Source organism: Euprymna scolopes, chromosome 23, assembly GCF_053919585.1.
Source record: "Euprymna scolopes isolate OS-2025 chromosome 23, ASM5391958v1, whole genome shotgun sequence".
Taxonomy (NCBI): Eukaryota; Metazoa; Mollusca; class Cephalopoda; order Sepiida; family Sepiolidae; genus Euprymna; species Euprymna scolopes.
Genome location: NC_136504.1, coordinates 53,857,117 through 53,870,526, shown reverse-complemented (window position 1 = coordinate 53,870,526; position 13,410 = coordinate 53,857,117). Strand labels below are relative to the sequence as shown.

Sequence of the window (13,410 nt, the reverse complement as noted above, 5' to 3'; positions counted from 1 at the left end):
GTTGCTTGGAGACTTGGGTAGAAAGAGCCAGAATTCGTCTTGAAAATCAACCCGACAGGTGCAAAACCAGGAACTGGCCCAGTTCCTATCAGTTTATTGCTTGCTGCCTGAGGAGCCCCAATCGCAAAATATCCATGGGATGGCCAGGCAATTTTTTGCTAGGCAAGAGTGCCCCTTCTTTAGAGGAGCTTGCTTGACATCCCCACTTTCCCAACCTTGTGTCACATCATGCTGAAGTGGGCAGCATCAAATCTCTATAAGTAAAACATCCCTATTTTCTAAATAGGTTTGGTTGGCTAATTATTGCTGCTGCTGCTGTTGTTGTTGTTGTTGTTGTTGTTGTTGTTGTTGTTGTTCATTCATTCATTCATTCATTCATTTAATTATTATTGGCATTTGTTTCCTTGATTTCCAGTTAGAATTCTTTCTCGGAAGACATTTGGATACTTACGGGAAGGACCATGAGAAGGTTGCCTACATCTCTAAGTGAAAGTATTTCTCTGGAACGAATGGATTCGAACTTTGTGCATCCACAGTTAACTTCTCAGCCACCGTCACCTCCTTGTTATCGATGCTTTTTATCTGTATAGTAACCCTGTAATATCAGAGGCAAGCTAACAAGTGCTATACCTTGCCCATGGGCAACCTAGAGCTATGCAAAGTCGAGGCGTTCAGTTCGCTGGGGTATTTTATGTGCCTGACGTGTTAAAATTCATACAAAAGTTTGTATATTCATACAAAATATGTTCCATCTATGTTTTAAATATCTTGTATCGGAAAGACGTTGTTTAGATGATAAACGATTCGATATTGATCATGTTTTTTTTTTTAAATTCTTCTGTTAATGTGTGTTTAATTGTTTTGTTTCCCTGCCCTTTTTAATTTTTTTTTTTTTCTTCCTTTGAAGATTGTAATGCTGGGTATGGGGCAGCCAAACCAGCTGCCAACATTGCCCCGCTTTTTTATTGAAACCAACCGAGAGCTCTTTTTAGTATCCTCGCTGTTCCCTTAAGTGCAATTGTCTGAATCTCTTTTGCACTTGGTTCACCAGGAATATTAGTTAGGTAGGACTTCAGGTTTTTCTTCATAAGTCCTGTGGCACCTATGATAACTGGTATGATTGATATCGCCTTTAGGTTCCAGTTTCTTTTCATATCATACATGAGACCTTGGTATTTGGTCTGTTTCTCTCTTTCAGCTCTGTTAAGACCGCCATCATTAGGAACACTCACTTCAATCAAGGTTGCAACTCTCTCTGACTTATTCCATATACAGAATGCTCTGTGTAGTGATGACAAAGCTGGGATTTCGAATGAAGAACTTCTGTATTAAACCAAATTATTTCAGCTAAGTTATATTTTCACACGGCCATTGATGAACCGAAAATATTTTGTAATTGTGGAGACTCGCCCATGCATTCTGTTTTGTTTTAATATTAATTACTTTTTATAACGCATATCCGTGTCCATGTTTTCTTTAGTGACCCTTTCGGGACACAACAGTAATCTACTTGAATTGTTTATGAGTTTAATACAAGCATTCAAAATTAAGAATTTGTTTTACCTCTTCGCATATAATATTTAATATAATATTTAATATATTATTTAATATAATATTTAATATATTATTTGATATAATATTTAATATATCATTTAATAAAATATTTAATGTATTATTTAATATAATATTTAATATATTATATAATATAATATTTAATATAATATTTAATATATTATTTAATATATTATTTAATATATTATTTAATATAATATTTAATATATTATTTAATATAATATTTAGTATAATATTTAATATAATATTTAATATAATATTAAATACAATATTTAATATATTATTTAATATAATATTTAATATAATATTTTATATAATATTTAATATATTATTTAATATAATATTTAATATAATATTTAATATAATATTCAATATAATATTTAATATATTATTTAATATATTATTTAATATAATATTTAATATATTATTTAATATAATATTTAGTATAATATCTAATATAATATTGAATATATTATTTAATATAATATTTAATATAATATTAATTTAATATTTAATATATTATTTAATACAATATTTAATATAATATTTAATTTATTATTTAATATAATATTTGATATAATATTTAATATAATATTAAATATAATATTTAATATATTATTTAATATAATATTTAATATAATATTTAATTTATTATTTAATATAATATTTAATATATTATTCAATATAATATTTAATATAATATTTAATATATTATTTAATATAATATTTAATATAATATTTAATATATTATTTAATATAATATTTAATGCAATATTTAATATAATATTTAATATATTATTTAATATAATATTTAATATATTATTAATATAATATTTTATATAATATTTACTATAATATTTAATTTATTATTTAATATAATATTTAATGCAATATTTAATATAATATTAGTATAATTTTTAATATAATATTTAATATAATATTTAATATATTATTTAATATATTATTTAATATAATATTTAATATATTATTTAATATAATATTTAATATAATATTTAATATATTTAAATTGCCTAAAAAATCAACAAAGAACAGTTCATTTCTGATAAAAAGAGAATGTCAAACATATATGACGATTTGACAAGAACCAAAACAATCTTTACTTTTTATATATATATATGTTTGTTTATTTTTCTAAATAGGTTTGGTTGGCTAATAATAGAAAATGTTAAACTAGAAAGGAAGCGCTAAAAATGGCAGAACATATTTTTCTAATATTATTTTTACATATTTTTATTTTGAATAATAAGTTTTAAAAAGAAATCGACGTTGATAGAAACATCAAATCAAAGGTACTGACTCAAAATCTGCGATTTGTTTGGCTTTTTGATCAACTGTTTAATCGCCTTTTTTTTTTCAGAAATTCTATATACCTGATCTAGCTTATTCTTGAACCACGTGCTTTCAAATTGAGTTGACTTCTGAAAAGGCCTATTACAAATAATAATGGAAGCAAAGCATTTTCCTTGATGCCCTTTGCTTTCACAGAAACAAATATAATTTGTCAAAACTTTTCTATTTGTTACAGTTCTGATTTTTTTTTTTTTTAGATGATGGATGATTATATTATTTGGATTAAGCGGACTACGTTTCTCATCTTTATTTTCTTTTTGTAGTTGTGGAACAACAACTTGCATGAAAGAGAAAAGTGCTTCTAAATATGTTTCGGAATTTTTTAGATAAGGCTTGATGACATTTATTATCTGAATTATATGGACTACTGTTCTCATCTTCAGTCTCACTTTTCACAACGTCTCAGTTTATGTAACGTCCGACCGTGTATATTATCGAACTCGGGAATCTCGAACAGAACCCTTCATTGAATTTACGATGGTTGAATATTCTCGTTCTAACAACCACGACTGGATAAAAGCCTTAAGTGATTGATAATTGTATTCTTAGTATCGTCTGCATTGGACCTTTAATTTCCAGGCTACTATCCGGCCCTGTTGGTGGGGCATTAGAATATGCCGACTGCCCCCCTGCAGAGGGTAAAAGTCCCTCAATGGGGGTCCTGGATATGACCTTAAACTATATCCAGTGGTAAGGCCCCAGCTTTCGGGCTTTGGGGAGTGTGGAGCCACCCTTTAATTATCATTGCTCCCAGATCCACTCTGACCCGGAGTGGTAGTACCTGTTAGGGCCCCAACTATGGGTTGAATAGAAACCGACGTGAAAACAACAAATATATTCTATTAAAAAAAAAAATCTTCAAAATCTTTGGATTCGGCATTAAATAACCCGAAAAGGGTTGATATGTGTAAAACAAAAACAACCAACCAACCAGACTACTATCACCTAGAACCGATTATTACTTAGCACTAATATTCGTTACGTCACAGGTAAAATACATGGTGCTGACTGACACTAAAAATGTTATTGGAATTCTTACATAATACAAATTATCAATCCTCATCTAAAAAAATTCTGAAACAGAACCGTTTTTGTTTGAAACTCTGGAAAGATTCCCGAGTTCTACATAAAGATTTCCTAAGTTGGAAAATATGAAGAAGGTCAAAGGCCACATTGGCTGTTATGAGAAAAAGAAGAAGAATTATAATCTGGCTACACAACAAATTGGCTTCTTGTCGGGTTGTCACAATGCTACACTAGTCTCAGAGAAGGGAAACTCTTACCCTTCGGACTAAGGTCAAAGTGTAGTATCTGTTCTTCAGATGCTACATTTAAATTTCTTGTTCTCTCCCAGTGGAGGAGAAATCCTTCACAACTGAGACAATTTTTATTCTTGTTCCTTTTCTCCATGTTAAAATCGAGCCTGGCGTCTAACTCTGTCCCGTGGGGAGGCATTGTAAATAGGAAGTTGTGGCAGTCCAAAGAGCGGCCTACTATTCTTATCAAAATTCTTGAAAGAAGTATGTGCTGAAAATAACAGAATAGTTTACTTGAAAAAAAAAAAAAATCCTGAAACAGATAGACTTGATAAAATATGTCCTGAAAAGGAGAGAATTGATAGGTTTTTTTTTTGTTTTTTTTTTTACATAGGCGTCACTACTTATCAAGGCCGATAGGCCGCTCAAGGATAAGGGTTAAAGAGTGTAGAGTAGTCAAAAGGACAATATAGTAATCGATAGTAATGGAAGTTCAGTAAATTTGTTAACTTAAGTGGAACGGCTCATCAGAAACTTGTTCACGTTGGACTTGAAGACAACCATATTATAGATAGCTGGAAAGCAGGAAAACGGAAGACAATTCCACAGGCGTGCAGTTCTAAGAAAGAAGCTTTGATCATGGAATCTATGTTTAGGTTTAGGCACCGATAAAGAGTGGGGAAAATTATTGATAATGTTTTCAGCTAGTCTAGTGTTTCTTGTGAAAGTTTGGCGAGGGGGGACCATAGATTGAAGCTCAGGCGAACACTTTCCATGAAAATAACGATATAGCAGAAACAAACTCGCAACATCTCTTCTGTGAGATAGAGGTTGCAGCGAAGAGAAAAGGACATCTCCCACCAGGCCACGAAGTCTATTTTGAACCCTAGTTTACCAATCTTTTCAGAGGGCACTAAAAAGAAATCTGTTGCCTTTTATAATGATGTTATTTTCCTTTTGACTCGACATGCAGTGTTCAAGTTTTGATAGCGTAGTAAAACTCACTTTGACTGATACCATATTACGACATAAATCCGTCTCTATTTCTTCCAGCTACGTTTGAACATGAAATTAAAAGCATAAATATAAATACTTCACTCTCAAACATTTTGATCTCCATAAAGAGACATAAAAGCGGTGCAAAAGTGTACTGCTTGAGGAATTAATTTTACCCGTCCTGGGACGGGTATTCTTCCCGTAAATTTCTATTGATTTATCTCCTCTGCAGAAAATTAGACACAAGGCTAGGTGGCGTTTTGAAAAGCGAGCACTCTAGATAAAGTGCACTCTGGCGTACAAAAAATGCCTGGACAATCCTGTCGACATTTGCTGGTAGAGGCTTCTCAGGAGATTAGTAATAAACTCTTTCACAAACAAAGACAGTTAATCTTAAAAGGGTGGAGCTCCTAGACCTGAACAGAACAATGCATCAGCCCGACGGCAAGAAAGCTGTTGTTGAACAGATTGTCGAGGATGTATCCTCAACTGGTACACACCATACCTACTCAAGCCGAATACTTTTGTTCTTAATCTCGCAGAACGCATTAGAGCAACTCTCGATAAATAACTCTTTTGTTCAGAGCTGTCTGACGCAAAGAGCGTTATTGGAATAAGTCTTGCTAAGAGATGATTGATTACACATCCATTAACAAAGGGGAAAGCTATTTCCAGTTAAATAAAACAGGTGCAGCGTTTAGACGATCACCGAGGACATTTCAAAGAAAATGTCTTGTTAATGGCAAAGCGATGAAGTTGATTTTATTTCTTTTATTTTCGAAATGATATTCCATAAGTAAAAAGAAACCTCTTTACAGACACTTTTTGAAAAAAATTTTCTAATGAATTAACTCGCCTAAATATCGTGCGTTCATTCACGTCATTTTTTTTATGGAAGTAGCTCTAAACAAGACATGAAGCCACTTCATGTAAGAAGCTAAAAAAGAACGAAAGCTGATTTACACAAAAACAGGAGATGAAAACAGTCAGCAGGCTTGGAATTTGGAGAAAGAAGCTACTCAATAGGGATCTATATTAAAACCAGATATCTAAACAGCGAATTGATGAAGACCAGTAGACCAATGAGTCAAACGAGCTAGAACAAAAGAAGCAAAGAATGACAAACAATTCTGGACACATACTATAATACTCATAGTATACTTAATTATGCTTAAAATTCTGAACGTCTTTTTCACCAATCCTGGCAGCTTCTACGAGGGGTGTGCAATAAGTAATGCCCCTGACCCACTTCCAGTTGTCTGATCTAGCTGAAATTTTGCATGTGCAATGATTTATATCTCTACGGGTTATGTGGCAAATTACAGCTCTGAACTAATTGTGATTTCTGTTTTACAGGTGTTTGAACTGAGTCAGGTGTGAAATGGAGCCTGTTAAATGTCGAGCAGTGATCCGGTTTTTGTATTTGAAAGGACGCACATCACAGGAGACTTTTGATGAAATGAAAGAAACTTATGGTGATAATGCCCCATCATATGACCTTGTAAAACTCTGGCATCGTGAATTCAAACATGGCCGGAAGTCTGTGGAAACAGCTCCCAGACCTGGTCGCCCCCCTTCTATCATTGATGAGGCATCTGTCCATCAAGTTGAGGCTGCCATTTTGGAAGATAGGCGCATTACTATTCGCCAAATAACCCAAGATGTCAAGATTAGTACAGGGTTTGTGGAAACTATGATTCATGACCATTTGCATATGCATAAGGTGTCTGCCAGATGGATTTCCAGGTTGCTCACACCATTCCAGAAGCGAGAACGCGTTGAGTGCTCAAGGATGAATTTGGAGATGTGCCAAGAAGATGAGTCAATGTTTTTTCAAAAGACTGATTACACAGGATGAAACCTGGGCCCATCACTATGATCTAGAGACCAAAGCCCAGTCAATGCAGTGGAAGCAGTTGGACTCACCACCTCCAAAGAAGACAAGGGTGCAGCCCTCCACTGGCAAGGGCATGCTCACAGTCTTCTGGGACCAGGACGGAGTAGTGATGACAGATTTCCTGGCAAAGGGTACCACAATTACAGGAGCCTATTGTGCTTCACTTTTGAGAAAATTAAGGGAAGCTATCAAAATCAAGAGGCGAGGCAATATCAGCAAAGGTACCCTCCTCCTGCAGGACAACTCGCATGTCATCAGATCAGAAGCACGGGCATGTGGTTATGAAATCCTTCCCCATCCTCACTACTCTCCTGACCTTGCACCCTCTGACTTTCACCTCTTCCTAGCCATGAAGTTGTTTTTGAAAAGAAAACGTTTCCCAGATGATGCAGCCTTGATTTTTGAAGTCACGTTGTGGTTGGAGGACCAACTTGGGGTGTTCTACAAAAACGGTCTCCAGAGCTGCATCAAACGATGGGAGAAATGCATAACTCTGGGTGGTTCCTATGTAGAAAAAGACTAATAACTGTGCCAAGTTTTGGTGTTCTACTGCTATGGGAAGTGGGTCAGGGGTATTACTCATTGCACGCCCCTTGTATTTCATTTCTTTTTTTATCGAATGTCTACATATATATATTATATTAAATAAAATATGCATCAAGTGCGCTTGAAAGCCAAATTACAATGCTATTTTACGAAAATAAACAAATATTTTACTTGTTTGAAATTTATAATTTAAATATATTTTGGAGTCAAACATCCATCTTTTTATTTGTTTCTTTTTCTTTTCTTCTTCTTCTTCTTCTTCTTCTTCTTCTTCTTCTTGCCATGTTGTAAAGTTATAGGAAAGAAAAGTCAGTAGTAAAGATCCGCGCGTTGTCATTTGGCGGTTGTATTTTGAAATGTTGGGTATGGTGCGTTGCGAGATTAACATCAGGGGTGTGAGTTCCGTTATAAAAGCGTTGATTTAATCTGAATAAAATATGTGTCAAGTACGCTAACAAGACACAACCATACCTCAGCTATCAAGACAAAACCATATCTCAGCTAACAAGTCACAACTCTATTTCAGCTAACAAGGCCTAACCATACTTCAGCTAAAAAGACACAACCATATTTCAGCTAACAAAGCAAAACCATATCTCAGCTAACAAGACACAACCATATCTCAGCTAACAAGATGCAACTGTATCTCAGCTAACAAGACACAACCATCTCACAGTTAACAAGACACAACCATATCTCAACTAACAAGGCACGACCATGTCTCCGCTCACACGAGACAACCATATCTCAGCTAGCAAGATACAACCATTTCTCAGCTAGCAAGATACAACCATTTCTCAGCTAACAAGGCACGTCCATATCTCAGCTAACAAGACATAACCATATCACAGCTAACAAGACACAACTATATCTCAACTAACAAGACACAACTATATCATAGTTAACAAGACACAACATTCTCTTAGCTAGCAAGACACGACCATATCTCAGCTAACAAGACACAACGATGCCTCAGCTAACAAGACATAACCATATCGCAATTAACAAGACATAACCATATCTCAGCTAACAAGACATAACCATATCTCAGCTAACAAGACACAATCATACCTCTGCTAACAAGACTAAAGTCATCTTTACAATTGCTTGGTGACTTTGAGTCGAGGAGTAACATCTAGCCGTCAATTAATTCTATGAGGTTCCCATTACTGTTGCTGTTGTTAAAAGGAAAATTTGAACAAAACTTTTTTTTTTGGTATTGCTAGTACTTCGGGTTTTTTGGGGAGGGGGTGCATGAGGAGAAAAAGTTTGCTAATATATTGGGCACTTTGATTGTGTGAAAATGATAATAAAGAGTTTCTTAAGACATGTCAGGGCACACATATTTTTATATCAGGGTAGAATTTCTATCCATGGTGTCTGTTGATTTCCTGCTCTTTTGTAATTATTGGTGATGCTCACGATTAGATCTAGCTGAGAATGGTGAAAAGCTGCTATAATGCTGACATTGTTATAATGATGATGCCAAAAAGGGAAGCGAATGAAACCGATGGCTTTTATGATTGACAATACACCGTTTCTGTAGATAAAAGGAAAAGGTTGATGATGAGTTGTATTTGTGGTTAAGTTGTGTATGTGTACTTCATTTGGTTTCCCAACTCAACTTGCTAGATTTATCATTCGCAAAACATATGAATATCAATAGCGTTTAGTTAAAGAGGGTTGATATGCTCTCGCACAGGTCGGCCAAAACATTCTTTCTCTTCATTTATACCTGTCGCTGATTCATGAAAACAACCTATTTATTTCCATATGTTTTCTGTTAGATTTCCAGCATTTTTTTGTTAAACATTTCTATCTCATCATATTGCTTGAGGTTGTGTCTGAAACTTCGGTTTTTATATCTTCAGAAAAATAAGAATCCATCTTAATCATGACATTTTTCTTGTTTTATTGTTTGATTCCATTGCTAGACAAAGAATAAGAAGAAAAAACGTACATATATGCATGCATACATTCATACATATATTCATATATATATATATATATATATATATATAGACAGAGAGAGAGAGAGAGTAAGAGAGAGAGAGAGAGAATAAATGACAAAAAGTTATATTCCAAAATTCGTGATGTTGACCATCTTATAATTTATTCCTTTATTTCAGTTGACTTATACAATTCTTGACAGTATCTATTTTGTAGTGCAAAATCAATCACTTAATTATTATATCAATCAGTGAAACTATTATGCCCTAAACTCATCAGAAGAAATAACAACAATCAATCCGTCAAAAGGAATTGAAATGTGATTCGACATGGTAAAAATCCGAAAATTGGAAGAGAAGCTGCAGTTACCTTTATATTTTCCATTACGCCATATTGAATTTTAATCAAACAAAGTCATTAAACCCAACTATTCGTACAAAAAATTGTAATTAATTTATGAATCTTATATATTGAGTAAAAGGATTCATAATTGTGAATAAATATAAGTTTCAAAAGAAAAAACAAGCAAAATTAACTCGATTGTACGATCGTTTCGGAAACGATGTTCATTTTATCAAAATTGATAATAAGTATTGACAATAATTTGACAAAAGTTTTGTCCTTTAAAACATAGTCTCCTCATCAACAAAAGTAGGGGGGGAAGGGATTTAATGACACTAAAATAAAACTAGCATTTTAGTCGTGAGTAATTTCTGGAAATTTTTAAAAACAAAATAAAGGAAAATTAAGTTATTAATTTATGTTGATAAATAAAATAAAATAGAATACTAGGAATACGGTTAAAAGAATTTATATATATATATATATATATAAAACATATATACATTATCCTTATTTATCTCCATTATAAAATTTGTTTTTAATCTCAGTCAGTCAATCTTTAGACATACTGTTATATTTTGTCTCCGAATTGAAATAATTACTTAGAGTTTATAATACTTTAAAACGCTGTTCTTATGTATGGTTAAACAGTATTTATCGCTGGAACGTTAAGTTTAAAACTTAAAATTATATATATATATATATATATATATATATATATATATATATATATATTTTATGTATAAAAAAGGAAAACAGAACCCAATCTGTGACCTATGAACATATCCCTAATGCAGAAGATTTATCTGCCTATGACAAGCGTTTGCCATCCATAAATGTCAATCCATACCCCTGTGTTAGCATTTTATTGTTACATTACAATATTGCCCCGGCCTATATGTAACAATGTATACATATATCTATATACACACACATACACGTACATATACATATATATATACATGTATATATACATATATACACAATATACACACACACATGAATACATATACAATCATAAATGCATATATATATACATATACCCATACATAAATATACCAATACATATACATACATATATATGCATACATATATCACTACATATACATACATATATATGCACATATACATACATATACATGCACACATACTTTGCTGATCTGGAAAGAATCGGTGTTAACTTGATTGCGCCGTATATATATATATATATATATATATATATATATATATATATATATATATAAAGAATCGGTGTTAACTTGATTGCGCCGTATATATATATATATATATATATATATATATATATATATATATATATATATATATATATATATATATATATACGGCGCAATCAAGTTAACACCGATTCTTTCCAGCAAAGTTAAGCGATCATTAGCCTGCCCAGTACCAGATAGGTGACCATTTGGAAAGGGTAGGTGAAGTATGTATTACGCATAGGCATAGAAACTTCCAGGTCGGTATCTGGGAGCACATTTAATTCACTGGGAGAGATGCACCCAAATCTTCATCCAGAAATGCATCTGGGAGAAGGAAAATTCTGATGTGACACCTGAGACCTACTGTATTCTCTGTCAGGTAACAGCCATTTTGCACCGATGAAAATTAGCAGCTAAAAAGTGTGGTTGGTTCTGCACAAAACCTTCACCACTATAAACGAATTATCTGTGTGGAATGCCAAACAACTGAAGTTGTTGTGGCGGAGCTCATACGTCGAAATCGACGGGAGGGTTCATCATATATTTATAAAGGCAATCATAAAATGATTTATGGAAAAATCATTTATTTAGGCACTCAGCAAGCAACTATTGTAGATTATTTCTGAGACAATGCAAACATTTCTTTTTTTATTTGAATAAACTCTTATTATCAGCATAGAGATTAGACCCCAAATAGAAACCTTAAATATTTGATCAACACCAAAGTGAGGAAGTCAAAATATTATACAGAAAATAAAGTTTATATCCTACAAAGAGGCAAATATAATCTAATTAGAGAAATGTTTCTACAGGTTATACCAGAAAATCATAAACGCGTTTTAAATACAAGAGCAACACTTAAGTGAAGATAACAAAAGATTATACAGCAAATCAAGATATATATATAAAGTGTAATGATTAAAGATAAAAGGCTAAAACGAGGTAAAAATCATCTACTTAGAGAAATAGTTATAAAGGATATATCATGCAAGTAGCTCCACCACTAATAGCAATAGCCAAGAACACATTACCTGAAAGTACTTCCTTTAAACTCCTCAGTCTAACGTTTATAGGGGACATGAACTGGAGACATACATTGAGAGCATTGCCAGGGCTGCTGCAAAGAAGGTGGGCTCTAGGTGGTGCTAGAAAACTACTTACACCTGAAAGTATCCTGTACCTCTATAAGGCTACCATTCGCCCATGTATGGAATTCTATTGTCACATTTGGGCTGGTGCATCAGCTGCTTGTCTCTCACTCCTGGACCGGGTTCAAAAGAGAGTTGCCAACCTGATAGGTCCTGAACTATCGTCTAGGCTTCAGCCTTTGTCTCACCAAAGAAATGTTGCATCCCTCTGCCTGTTCTACAAGTACTTTAATGGTGAATGCTCTGACGAACTACAAGCACTTGTACCCCCTCGACGTGACTGCCCGCGACAGACCTGACAAGCAGCTAAGTCCCACCCCTCCACAGTAGAGACACCTAGATGTAAGAAAGCTTTTTACTCCAATAGTTTCTTCCCCAGAACTGCTAGACTTTGGAACTCCCTTCCAGGATTCTGCTTTCCCAACTGTACTGACATGCAGAAGTTCAAGTGTAATGTGAACAAACATCTTGCTATTCATCTCCCTTCATAATGCCCCTGCAATTTATGTCTTCGATAGTAGCCCCTACTTCAAAATGCCTTGCTTGGGATGAAAATTGATTATTGATTGGAGTGGTTGTATTAATTTTATAGGCTGTTTACATTTCAAGAACCACGTGCAAATTAGAAACACGATGGCAGATTGCTGATTAAAGTTTATTGATATCTATCTATCTATCTATCACTTTCTCTCTCTCTCTCTCTCTCTCTCTCTATATATATATATATATATATATATATATATATATATATATATATATAAAGTGTAATGATTAAAGTTAAATTCTGTAGATTAAAATATACATAAAAATATATTCAAGTTAAGAATTTATTGTTTGAAACAAGGAATATATAGAGAATGTATATTTATTTCCTTAATCCATAGATTTTCAATAATGTCATCAGAGGAAATGAAATACAATTAGCAAAATGTTCAACTATGAATAAACATATATTTTGCTTATTAGCACATATATTGAAAATGTTATTTAAAAGTTATTTAAATGGTGCTTAAAAGTCATAGAAAAAAGATATCATACAACCTGGGCAGTCCAATATCAGAATGAGTTCAATAGTTTCCGGGATATTACTGATAGGTTGGACGAGTTTTAAAGAA

General features: G+C 33.0%; 1 protein-coding gene across 2 annotated transcripts in view; it reads right to left on the bottom strand.

Moving 5' to 3' along the window:
• The window catches only part of LOC145245901 (VPS10 domain-containing receptor SorCS3-like), a 1,435,182-nt gene that overhangs the window by 845,372 nt on the left and 576,400 nt on the right, over nt 1-13,410 (bottom strand). The window lies entirely within an intron of this gene.